Source organism: Salvelinus namaycush, chromosome 36, assembly GCF_016432855.1.
Source record: "Salvelinus namaycush isolate Seneca chromosome 36, SaNama_1.0, whole genome shotgun sequence".
NCBI classification, from domain to species: Eukaryota; Metazoa; Chordata; class Actinopteri; order Salmoniformes; family Salmonidae; genus Salvelinus; species Salvelinus namaycush.
This window is the reverse complement of record NC_052342.1, coordinates 15,099,915-15,112,289: the sequence shown is the minus strand read 5'-3', so window position 1 is coordinate 15,112,289 and position 12,375 is coordinate 15,099,915.

The following is a 12,375-nucleotide window of genomic DNA, read 5'->3' as shown; positions in this document are numbered from 1 at the left end:
AAGGGGTTGCAGTCTGCCGTGAAGCTTTCATCCATGTATACGGGTAAGAATTTAGCTACAGTTTCAGATACAATTAGTTTCTAAATTTGTCAGAAAGTTGTTTTCATTGCAAGTTAAGGCTTGTTGTTAGCTAGTGTCGTGGACAATCGGTTCAAATATAACGCTTTACAAGAACTTGTGAAATCAATTAGGCTTTTAATACAGAGCATTGCCAGCCGGAATGCCCCGCGGAACACACACTTTCCCAGAACTCCAGCTCCTAAATTTATACACACATAGTATTATGTCCATCCCTTATGCAAATGAAGTTTCCTTTCTGAAGTCATTCACCACCATTATCTTTTAGTTCAAGCTTCCTACTTGTTCACGCCCAATAACGCCCATATCTGCTTTCAGTTAGATTATAATAGTGGCCAGACCCATGCTTGTCTTAAAAATAATATATGTCCATTTATCCTATAGGCCTATAACTTAGCCCTGTATTTAACTCAGTGCCTCAGCATGTTCTCTGGTATGTGTGCCCTTATTGGAATCGGCAGACTATGTGTCTCTTCTATCATTAGTGTCCAGTTGCCTTAGGCGCCTATTTCTCTGGTATGTGTGCTTTTAGTGGAATGGGCAGACTATATGTCTAGTGTGTCCAAGTGCCCTAAGTGCATATTTCTCTGGTATGTGTGCCTTTAGTGGAATCAGCAGACTATGTGTCTCTTCTCTTCATGTGGTCTGTTATTTTAATGTTCAGCTGTCCTATGCCTTTATATGTTATCCATGTGTCTCATTTTACTCCTACACTAGCCAGCTGGAGTTCGATGGCTGGTTTGCTAACTAATGTTAACATTGAACCTAATTTATTTGGTTAACTATAGCTATGACAATCGGTTTGTATTGCTAGTAACGTTACTCTATGGATTGGATTATAGTTAATTTTTTAGCTAGCTAACGTTAACATGACATGTCTAAAGACCCCAAGTTAAAGCTTGCTGTTAGCTAACTAAAGTTAGCTGAGGTTAGATGGCTGGCTTGCTAGCTAACATTAATTTATGTGTATGAAATGTGTGTAACGTTAGTGATGTTTTCTCAGAATGCCATTTCACATTGCTAGTTATAGCCTAATGTTAGCTAGCTAACATTAACATTGAACCTAATTTATTTGGTTAACTTTAGCTATGACAATCGGTTTGTATTGCTAACATTAACATGACATGTCTAAACAAAAGACCCCAAGTTAAAGCTTGCTGTTAGCTAGCTAACATTAGCTGAGATTAGATAGCTGGCTTGCTAGCTAACATTAATTTACGTGAAAGAAGTGTGTGTAACGTTAGTGATGTTATCTCAGAATGCCATTTCGCATCTATTGTATAATAATGCTAAAATATTTGTATCTGGAATTTGTCTTACAGCATCAGTAGAACATGCCTGACTCTCCTCCACCAGTCATACAAGGAGAATGGTCTATTGCCTCCCATCAAAAAGAGAGCTGGCCCAAACAAGCAAATGCATCAGCTCAGTCATCAAATATATGCACCATTTCAAGCAGAGCTTCAGAAAGACCAGAGTGAACAGATTGTCTTAGATTGCTGGTGTTGTGAAGGACAGCACTGTGACAGGGGTCAACATCCCACAGCTGGTTGGACTGAAGGATGGTACGGTGCTGGTGGAAACTATGGCTGGCAACAACACCTGACTCCGCACTTCAGGTGAAAATCATTTTCATTGCATTCTTCTTATCTAAACTTGGGAGGTGAATTGATGTTGTGCAGGGTTGTAATGTCTTCTGATATTTGTTGTTGTTGTTATTCCCTGTTTCACAGCTTCGATGCTCTGGAGCCTGGTGTTGTTGTCGCCAAGGAGCGTTCTGACTCAGTCGGGACCAGGTTTCAGCTGCTGCGCAACGCAGACATCCTTCCTCCCATAGATGGTCTGCCTGTACAAGCACCACCTGGACCGGACACAGCTAGACAAACATATATTTTTAAGAAGATCAAGGAGTTTTGTGACAAAGCGGCTATGGACATCACATGCCCTGCACCAAAGTCAAGGGCAGGACAGAAACAGACTCTCCGAATATAGATTCCCTTGTTCATGCGTGGTTCGGACGGACCAGTCATCAGCACTATCTGCAGTGCCTCTATTCAAATGACTCTCTCTTAACACACACGCCATACGTTGCTGATACTATAAAAAAAAATATCCTGCTGATCAGCCACTTTACCCTTATTGTATGCATATAACTACCTTGTCTATCACCGATAGCGTTATTGATATTGTTCTTGTACATACCGTGTATTATTTTATTTTAACACTATCTATTTCTGATATTGCTATTACGCAAGTAACCATTTGGCTGTACCGTTTACACATTCTGTAGAGACCCATCCATCTACCAAGACTTAGCAAAATATTGACATATAAAATGAATACTGATATGTGTGGTCGTAACATGATTTTCTGACATACCACAACAATATCATGTGACCATATCAAGTGTCCACCATATAAATATATGGCATATGCATCTGTTTATGTACTGTACATGTGCACCTCACTCAGGATTCAACTCAGGTTGCATGGCCTTGACTTATGTATGGAATACTATGTGATAAGTGAGTGTCTAACAGTATATAAAGTATGCTAATGTACTGGTGTGAAGACATTTGGGCAGTGGTCAAAAGTACTTAAATAAAAATACTTTAAAGTAATACTTAAGTATTTTTGGGGGTATCTGTACATTACTTTACTATTTATATTTTTGGCAACTTCTACTTTTACTTCACTACATTCTGAAAGAAAATAATGTACTTTTTACTCCATACATTTTCCCTAAAACCCAAAAGTACTCATTACATTTTGACAGGAAAATTGTCCAATTCACACACTTATCAAGAGAACATCCCTACTGCTTTTGATCTGGCAGACTCACTAAACACAAATGCTTCGTTTGTAAATCAGGGCTGAATGTTGGAGTGTGCCCCTGGCTATCCGTCAATAAAAATAAAAAAGGAGAAAAAATTGTGCAGTCTGGTTTAATATAAGGAATTTTAAATGACTTATACTTTTACTCAAGTATGACAATTTTGTACTTTTCCACCACTGGATGTGGCTGGGGGTTATATAATGTCTTTCACATGACCCATCAACTTAGACAAGTGTGTCTGGGTAAGTGTCATCTAATATTTATAAAATATTTTTATCTGGACACTTTCTGTTAACCTGAAATGTTTCTAGGCTACTACCACTTTTAGTCTTAATCTTTACTACACTACTCACTGTTTAGCACATGACATCATGTGAATCCTTAAAGAGATGGGTGGGGCTGGCTTAAGAGGGTGTGAACAATGCTGAATGGGTGTAGACAAAGGAGATCTGTCCAGTAGGTACCAAAACATTCAAAGGCCCTTTTCTCAAAGTGAGTTTACAAGTGTATCAACTTTCAAAGCAGAATTAATTGAGGAAAATAAGAACAATCCAACATTTCTTTTTGATACTGTTGCAAAGCTAACTAAAAAGCAGCATTCCCCAAGAGAGGATGGCTTTCACTTCAGCAGTAATAAATTCATGAACTTCTTTGAGGAAAAGATCATGATCATTAGAAAGCAAATTACGGACTCCTCTTTAAATCTGCGTACTCCTCCAGGGCTTAGCTGTCCTGGATCTGCACAGCTCTGCCAGGGCCTGGGATCGGGAGAGACACTTAAGTGTTTTAGTACTATATCTCTTGACACAATGATGAAAATAATCATGGCCTCTAAACCTTCAAGCTGCATACTGGATCCTATTCCAACTAAACTACTGAAAGAGCTGCTTCATGTGCTTGGCCCTCCTATGTTGAACATAATAAATGGCTCTCTATCCACCGGATGTGTACCAAACTCACTAAAAGTGGCAGTAATAAAGCCTCTCTTGAAAAAGCCAAACCTTGACCCGAAAAATATAAAAAACTATCGGCCTATATCGAATCTTCCATTCCTCTCAAAAATGTTAGAAAAAGCTGTTGCGCAGCAACTCACTGCCTTCCTGAAGACAAACAATGTATACGAAATGCTTCAGTCTGGTTTTAGACCCCATCATAGCACTGAGACTGCACTTGTGAAGGTGGTAAATGACCTTTTAATGGCGTCAGACCGAGGCTCTGCATCTGTCCTCGTGCTACTAGACCTTAGTGCTGCCTTTGACACCATCGATCACCACATTCTTTTGGAGAGACTGGAAACCCAAATTGGCCTACACGGACAAGTTCTGGCCTGGTTTAGATCTTATCTGTCGGAAAGATATCAGTTTGTCTCTGTGAATGGTTTGTCCTCCGACAAATCAACTGTACATTTCGGTGTTCCTCAAGGTTCCGTTTTAGGACCACTATTGTTTTCACTATATATTTTACCTCTTGGGGATGTTATTCGAAAACATAATGTTAACTTTCACTGCTATGCGGATGACACACAGCTGTACATTTCAATGAAACATGGTGAAGCCCCAAAATTGCCCTCGCTAGAAGCCTGTGTTTCAGACATAAGGAAGTGGATGGCTGAAAACTTTCTACTTTTAAACTCGGACAAAACAGAGATGCTTGTTCTAGGTCCCAAGAAACAAAGAGATCTTCTGTTAAATCTGACAATTCATCTTGATGGTTGTAAAGTCGTCTCAAATAAAACTGTGAAGGACCTCGGTGTTACTCTTGACCCTGATCTCTCTTTTGACGAACATATCAAGACTGTTTCAAGGACAGCTTTTTTCCATCTACGTAACATTGCAAAAATCAGAAATTTTCTGTCCAAAAATGATGCAGAAAAATTAATCCATGCATTTGTTACTTCTAGGTTAGACTACTGCAATGCTCTACTTTCCGGCTACCCGGATAAAGCACTAAATAAACTTCAGTTAGTGCTAAATACGGCTGCTAGAATCCTGACTAGAACCAAGAAATTTGATCATATTACTCCAGTGCTAGCTTCCCTACACTGGCTTCTTGTTAAGGCAAGGGCTGATTTCAAGGTTTTACTGTTAACCTATAAAGCGTTACATGGGCTTGCTCCTACCTATCTTTCCGAGTTGGTCCTGCCGTACATACCTACACGTACGCTACGGTCACAAGACGCAGGCCTCCTAATTGTCCCTAGAATTTCTAAGCAAACAGCTGGAGGCAGGGCTTTCTCCTATAGATCTCCATTTTTATGGAACGGTCTGCCTACAAATGTGAGAGACGCAGACTCGGTCTCAACCTTTAAGTCTTTACTGAAGACTTATCTCTTCAGTAGGTCATATGATTGAGTGTAGTCTGGCCCAGGAGTGTGAAGGTGAACGGAAAGGCTCTGGAGCAACGAACCGCCCTTGCTGTCTCTGCCTGGCCGGTTCCCCTCTCTCCACTGGGATTCTCTGCCTCTAACCCTATTACAGGGGCTGAGTCACTGGCTTACTGGTGCTCTTTCATGTCGTCCCCAGGAGGGGTGCGTCACTTGAGTGGGTTGAGTTACTGACGTGATCTTCCTGTCTGGGTTGGCGCCCCCCCTTGGTTTGTGCTGTGGTGGAGATCTTTGTGGGCTATACTCGGCCTTGTCTCAGGATTGTAAGTTGGTGGTTGAAGATATCCCTCTAGTGGTGCGGGGGCTGTGCTTTGGCAAAGTGGGTGGGGTTATATCCTTCCTGTTTGGCCCTGTCCGGGGGTATCATCGGATGGGGCCACAGTGTCTCCTGACCCCTCCTGTCTCAGCCTCCAGTATTTATGCTGCAGCAGTTTATGTGTCGGGGGGCTAGGGTCAGTTGGTTATATCTGGAGTACTTCTCCTGTCTTATCCAGTGTCCTGTGTGAATTTAAGTATGCTCTCTCTAATTCTCTCCTTCTCTCTTTCTTTCTCTCTCTCGGAGAACCGGAGCCCTAGGACCATACGTCAGGACTACCGGGCATTATGACTCCTTGCTGTCCCCAGTCCACCTGGCCTTGCTGCTGTTCCAGTTTCAACTGTTCTGCCTGCGGTTATGGAACCCCTACCTGTCCCAGACCTGCTGCTTTCAACTCTTAATGATCGGCTATGAAAAGCCAACTGACATTTATTCCTGATTATTATTTGACCATGCTTGTCATTTATGAACATTTTGAAAATCTTGGCTCTCTCTAATTCTCTCCTTCTCTCTTTCTTTCTCTCTCTCGGAGGACCTGAGCCCTAGGACCATACGTCAGGACTACCGGGCATGATGACTCCTTGCTGTCCCCAGTCCACCTGGCCTTGCTGCTATTCCTGTTTCAACTGTTCTGCCTGCGGTTATGGAACCCCTACCTGTCCCAGACCTGCTGTTTTCAACTCTTAATGATCGGCTATGAAAAGCCAACTGACATTTATTCCTGATTATTATTTGACCATGCTTGTCATTTATGAACATTATGAAAATCTTGGCTCTCTCTAATTCTCTCCTTCTCTCTTTCTTTCTCTCTCTCGGAGGACCTGAGCCCTAGGACCATACGTCAGGACTACCGGGCATGATGACTCCTTGCTGTCCCCAGTCCACCTGGCCTTGCTGCTATTCCAGTTTCAACTGTTCTGCCTGCGGTTATGGAACCCCTACCTGTCCCAGACCTGCTGTTTTCAACTCTTAATGATCGGCTATGAAAAGCCAACTGACATTTATTCCTGATTATTATTTGACCATGCTTGTCACTTATGAACATTTTGAACATCTTGGCCATGTTCTGTTATAATCTCCACCCGGCACAGCCAGAAGAGGACTGGCCACCCCTCATAGCCTGGTTCCTCTCTAGGTTTCTTCCTAGGTTTTGGCCTTTCTAGGGAGTTTTTCCTAGCCACCGTGCTTCTACACCTGCATTGCTTGCTGTTTGGGGTTTTAGGCTGGGTTTCTGTACAGCACTTCGAGATATTAGCTGATGTACGAAGGGCTATATAAAATAAACTTGATTTGATGATTTGATTTGAATTACTTTCCCATTGTTCCTCAAAAATGCCTTGTATGATATACCATTTTGTAGCTCTGAGTATCTTCTTTCATCCAATGTAACAAAAAAACATTTCAAATTTTGCTACATAAGACCAAATCCAGGTGGTGAGTCACAAATTGCCATGAATGTTTAATGCTTTTCAACCTGTCCCCAAATTAATATAGTTGGTTCAGAGTTCGTTTTGATATTTCAACCTACATGTCCTGAACTCGTCTGGTGTGGATGGACAAAATCAACATGTGCACGATGGTGCACGCCAGGGGAACATGCAATGCCGTGGGGGTACGCCAAATAAAAATGATAAAAATATGATTCACATTAAAAAAAGAAATGTCTTCATATTTTCAAACAGTCCATTTATATTTTCCAACAGGGCTACACATTTGGGTGAGGTTTTTTTCTCGCCTGAGTAGCCTCGTATCACTGCCAAAAATCAAATGAAACCATCTAATGTTCAGCGAAATAACAATACAATGTCAAATACAGGGAGCCTAATCAAATACTTAACATCCAATCACATAAACCGTTACTCTCGCGCGAGAATTCCACTAACGGTCCGTATGTAGCCAAATGTAGGAGCTGCTCATTCCGTTTGCTCGAAAATTGATAAATGGTTAAAAAAGGTAAGGCCCGCATCCATAGAGACACATAACAGCTCTACTGGTAATAGTGCTACTTCCAGCAGTACTGCACCTGTCGACGACACAAGTTGTTCTGCTTCCACGAGCACATCCAATGCTAGCATCAGTAATTCTACATTTGTTGTTAGCCCAGCTAGCATGGACACCGACAGTTGTGAATCTGATGCAGCCGAAGAGCTACTGCCCCCTTACCCGGGAAAGCACCGAACAACAGACAGGGACGTTGGACCATCGAAGAGGCGCAAATACGATCAAATCAAATCAAATGTATTGATATAGCTCTTCGTACATCAGCTGATATCTCAAAGTGCTGTACAGAAACCCAGCCTAAAACCCCAAACAGCAAGCAATGCAGGTGTAGAAGCACGGTGGCTAGGAAAAACTCCCTAGAAAGGCCAAAACCTAGGAAGAAACCTAGAGAGGAACCAGGCTATGAGGGGTGGCCAGTCCTCTTCTGGCTGTGCCGGGTGGAGATTATAACAGAACATGGCCAAGATGTTCAAATGTTCATAAATGACCAGCATGGTCAAATAATAATAATCACAGTAGTTGTCGAGGGTGCAGCACCTCAGGAGTAAATGTCAGTTGGCTTTTCATAGCCGATCATTAAGAGTATCTCTACCGCTCCTGCGGTCTCTAGAGAGTTGAAAACAGCATTGAGAACGATGAGAACTACATTGATTTGGGGTTCACTTATATTGGGAGTAGTGCCTTTCCTCAGCCACAGTGTGTTATATGTGCAAAAGTACTATCTCATAACTCGATGAAACCTTCCCTCTTGCGCAGACATTTAGAAAGAAAACATGCCAATTTGAAAAATAAGCCAGGGGAGTTTTTTGAGCAAGAATTAAGACGACTTTTGAGTAGTAAGACATGTATAAAACCAACAGATACCATTAATAAGAAGGGGCTAGAAGCGAATTATACGGTGAGCTACCGAGTGGCTAGGACAGGCAAGCCCCATACTATTGTGGAGGACTTAATTCTTCCTGCTGCCGCAGATATGGTTGGGACAATGCTGGGGGAAAAGGCCCAAAAAACTATACAGACAATGTCTTCATTAAACAATACTGTTTCACGACACATCAGTGACATGGCAGGACATGTTTTGAAACAATTACTGTTTCGCATACAAGCCAGTGAAATCTATGCGTTACAGCTGGATGAGTCAACAGACGTGGCGGGCCTGGCACAGCTCCTGGTATATGTCCGTTACGTTCATGGGGGGGTCAATTAAGGAAGACTGTCACGAATCTCGCTTCCTGAGTCTGTTTTTGCCTGTGTTCTGTCCTGGAGTGTTTTTTCCGGTGTCCTGGAACGCACCCTGTCTGGTTGCCGGGCGACGTAGCTGGTTGGGAGATCTCTGATTTACCGCACCTGTTTCCAATCCGCTATCTGCACACCTGGCCCTGATCATCACCCCTCCACTTCATAAGCACTGACCTGACATCCATTCCCTGCCGGATCGTTAGCCATGAACAGTATGTCGTGGCAGCGTATCAGCCTCCATTTTGATAGAGTTTGTTTTGTTGTTTTGTACGTCTTGCTTGCCTTGAACTTACCTCCGTTCTCTCTGTCAACAGTCATTCCCCCGGAACACTCATTCCATCCCTACCTGGTCGTCGGTGGCTTCTGTTACTCCCTTGGATCTGCCAATTCAATCCCATCAACTCAACTCCGCTGCCCGCTCCGCTACCTGGATCTTTCTATCTCTACACTTAAACTTGTAAATAAATACTCACCTTTGTCTTACTCTCCTTGTCCTGGTCTGCTTCTGGGTTCTACGTTAGAAAACCGTGACAAAGACATCCTCTTCTGCAAACCACTGGAAACCAGGACAACTGGAGAGGATATTTTTAAAGTACTGGACAGCTTTGTGACATCGAATGGACTTTGGTGGTCAAGATTTGTTGGTATCTGTACTGATGGTGCAAAAGCCATGACAGGGAGACATAGTGGAGTGGTAACGCGCATGCAAGCAGTTGCTCCCAATGCCACTTGGGTACATTGCAGCATCCACCGAGAGGCTCTTGCTGCCAAGGGAATGCCTGACAACTTGAAACGCGTTTTGGACACTACAGTGAAAATTGTTAACTTTGTTAAATCAAGGCCCCTGAACTCGCGTGTATTTTCTGCACTATGCAATGATATGGGTGGCAACCATGTAACGCTTTTACAACATACAGAAGTGTGCTGGTTATCAAGGGGCAAAGTATTGACATGTTTTTTTTAAATTGAGACACGAGCTTAAATTTTCTTTACTGACCATAATTTTCACTTGTCTGACCACTTGCATGATGTTTCTCACATGACTGGCCTATCTGGGTGATGTTTTTTCTCGCCTGAATGATCTGAATGTAGGATTACAGGGACTCTCTGCAACTATATTCAATGTGCAGGACAAAATTGAGGCTATGATTAAGAAGTTGGAGCTCTTCTCTGTCTGCATTTACAAGGACAACACACAAGTCTTTCGATAATTTTATGATTTTTTGTGTACAATTGAACTCAAGCTTACGGACAATGTCAAATGTGATATGGCGAAGAACCTGAGTGAGTTGGGTGCGTAATTACGCAGGTACTTTCCCGAAACGGATGAATGGATGAAACACAAACAACTGGATTCGCTATCCCTTTCATGCCCTGCCTCCAGTCCACTTACCAATATCTGAACAAGAGAGCCTCATCGAAATTGCAACAAGCGGTTCTGTGAAACTTTAATTTAATCAGAAGCCACTGCCAGATTTCTGGATTGGGCTGCGCTTTGAGTATCCTGCCTTGGCAAATCGCGCTGTTAAGACACTGATGCCCTTTGCAACCACGTACCTATGTGAGAGTGGATTCTCTGCCATCACTAGCATGAAAACTAGATACAGCCACAGACTTTGTGTGGGAAATGATTGAAGACTGAGACTCTCCAATACAACCCAACATTGCAGAGTTATGTGCATCCTTTCAATCACACCCTTCTCATTAACCTGTGGTGAGTTATTCACAGTTTTCGATGAACAAATAAGGTTTTATATGTTAGATGGTTAACCTGTTTTGGTCGGAATTTCGGATGACTGACGTGTCCAAAGTAAACTGCTTGTTACCCAGGTCCAGATGCTTGGATATGTATATACTTGGTAGCATTGAATAGAAAATACTCTGAAGTTTCTAAAACTGTTAAAATAATGTCTGTGAGAATAACAGAACTGATATGGCAGGTGAAAACCCAAGGACAATCCAACCCGAAAATGTGTTTTTTTTAGGTCACAGGCCATTTCAGTGCTTGCCTATTGGAAATACAAATAGATAGGACCCATATTGCAGTTGCTATGGCTTCCACTAGATGTCAACAGTCTTTATAAAGGGTTTCAGGCTTCTTTTTTGAAAAATGAACAAGTAGTTGGAAGAACTACAAGGTGTCTCTCATTAGAAAAGTGGTCTTGTTGGCGTGTGAATGAGGTGCGAGCTCTTTGTTATTTATCTTCCCTATTGAACATACTATTCTCCGTCTTAAATATTATAATTCATTTAGATATTAGAGAACCTGAGGATTAATTAGAAACATTGTTTGACTTGTTTGGATGAACTTTACTGGTAACTTTTTGGATTCATTTGTATGCATGTTGAACGAGTGGATTACTGAGCTCATTGTCACCAACTAAACTGACTTTTTGGGATATAAAGAAGGACTTTATCGAACAAACCAACCATTCATTGTGTAGCTGGGAACCTTGGGATTACAAACAGAGGAAGATATTCAAAGGTAAGTGATTTATTTAATCTCTATTTGTGATTTTGTGACACCTGTGGTGGTTGAAAAAGTATTTTGATGTGGAGCGCTGTCCTCAGATAATCGCATGGTATGCTTTCGCCGTAAAGCCTTTTTGAAATCTGACATTGCTGTTGGATTAACAAGAAGTTAAGCTTTTAAATTATGTTTGACACTTGTATTATCATGAATGTTTAATATTACGATATTTGTATTTTAAATTTCGCGCTTTGCAATTTCAACGGATGTTGTCGTAGGTGTCCCGCTAGCGGTTCATGCGCCAAAAGAGGTCTTAAGGCCATGCACTTATCAAGGCTTAGTTTACTTTTTCTAAAACTGTTATCTACCTACAGCATCTACCAAACGACAAGTATGCTTCCAAAATGGCATCCTATTTCTTATATAGTGTACTTCTTTTGACCAGGGCCAATGTTGACCAGAGAACTATGGGCCCTGGTTAAAAGTAGTGAACTGTACACTCTCTTGGAAAAAAAGATGCTATCTAGAACCTAAAACATTTTTTCAGCTGACCCCATAGGAGAAGATAAAACCAATTTTGTTTCCAGGTAGAACCTATTTGGTTCCATGTAGATGGTTCCATTTCTTCCCGGAGTGTGACCTCCTATATGTGCGAGAGAATGCAAAGCTGCAATCAAGTCAAAGGGTGGCTACTTTGAAGAATCTCAAATATAACATATATTTTGATTTGTGTAACACTTTTGTGGTTACTACATGATTCTATATGTGACAAGTTTTAGAAGAAAGTTCTTTATTTCTGGCCATTTTGAGCCTGTAATCGAATCCACAAACGCTGATGCTCCAGATACTCAACTAGTCTAAAGAAGGCAATTTTTGTTAGAAAAATGTCATAGTTTTGATGTCTTCACTATTATTCTACAATGGAGAAAATAGTCAAAATAAAGAAAAACCCTTGAATTAGTAGGTGTGTCCAAACTTTTGACTGGTACTGTATTTACATACACCAAACGTATGTGGACACCTGCTCGTCAAACATCTAATTTCAAAATCAT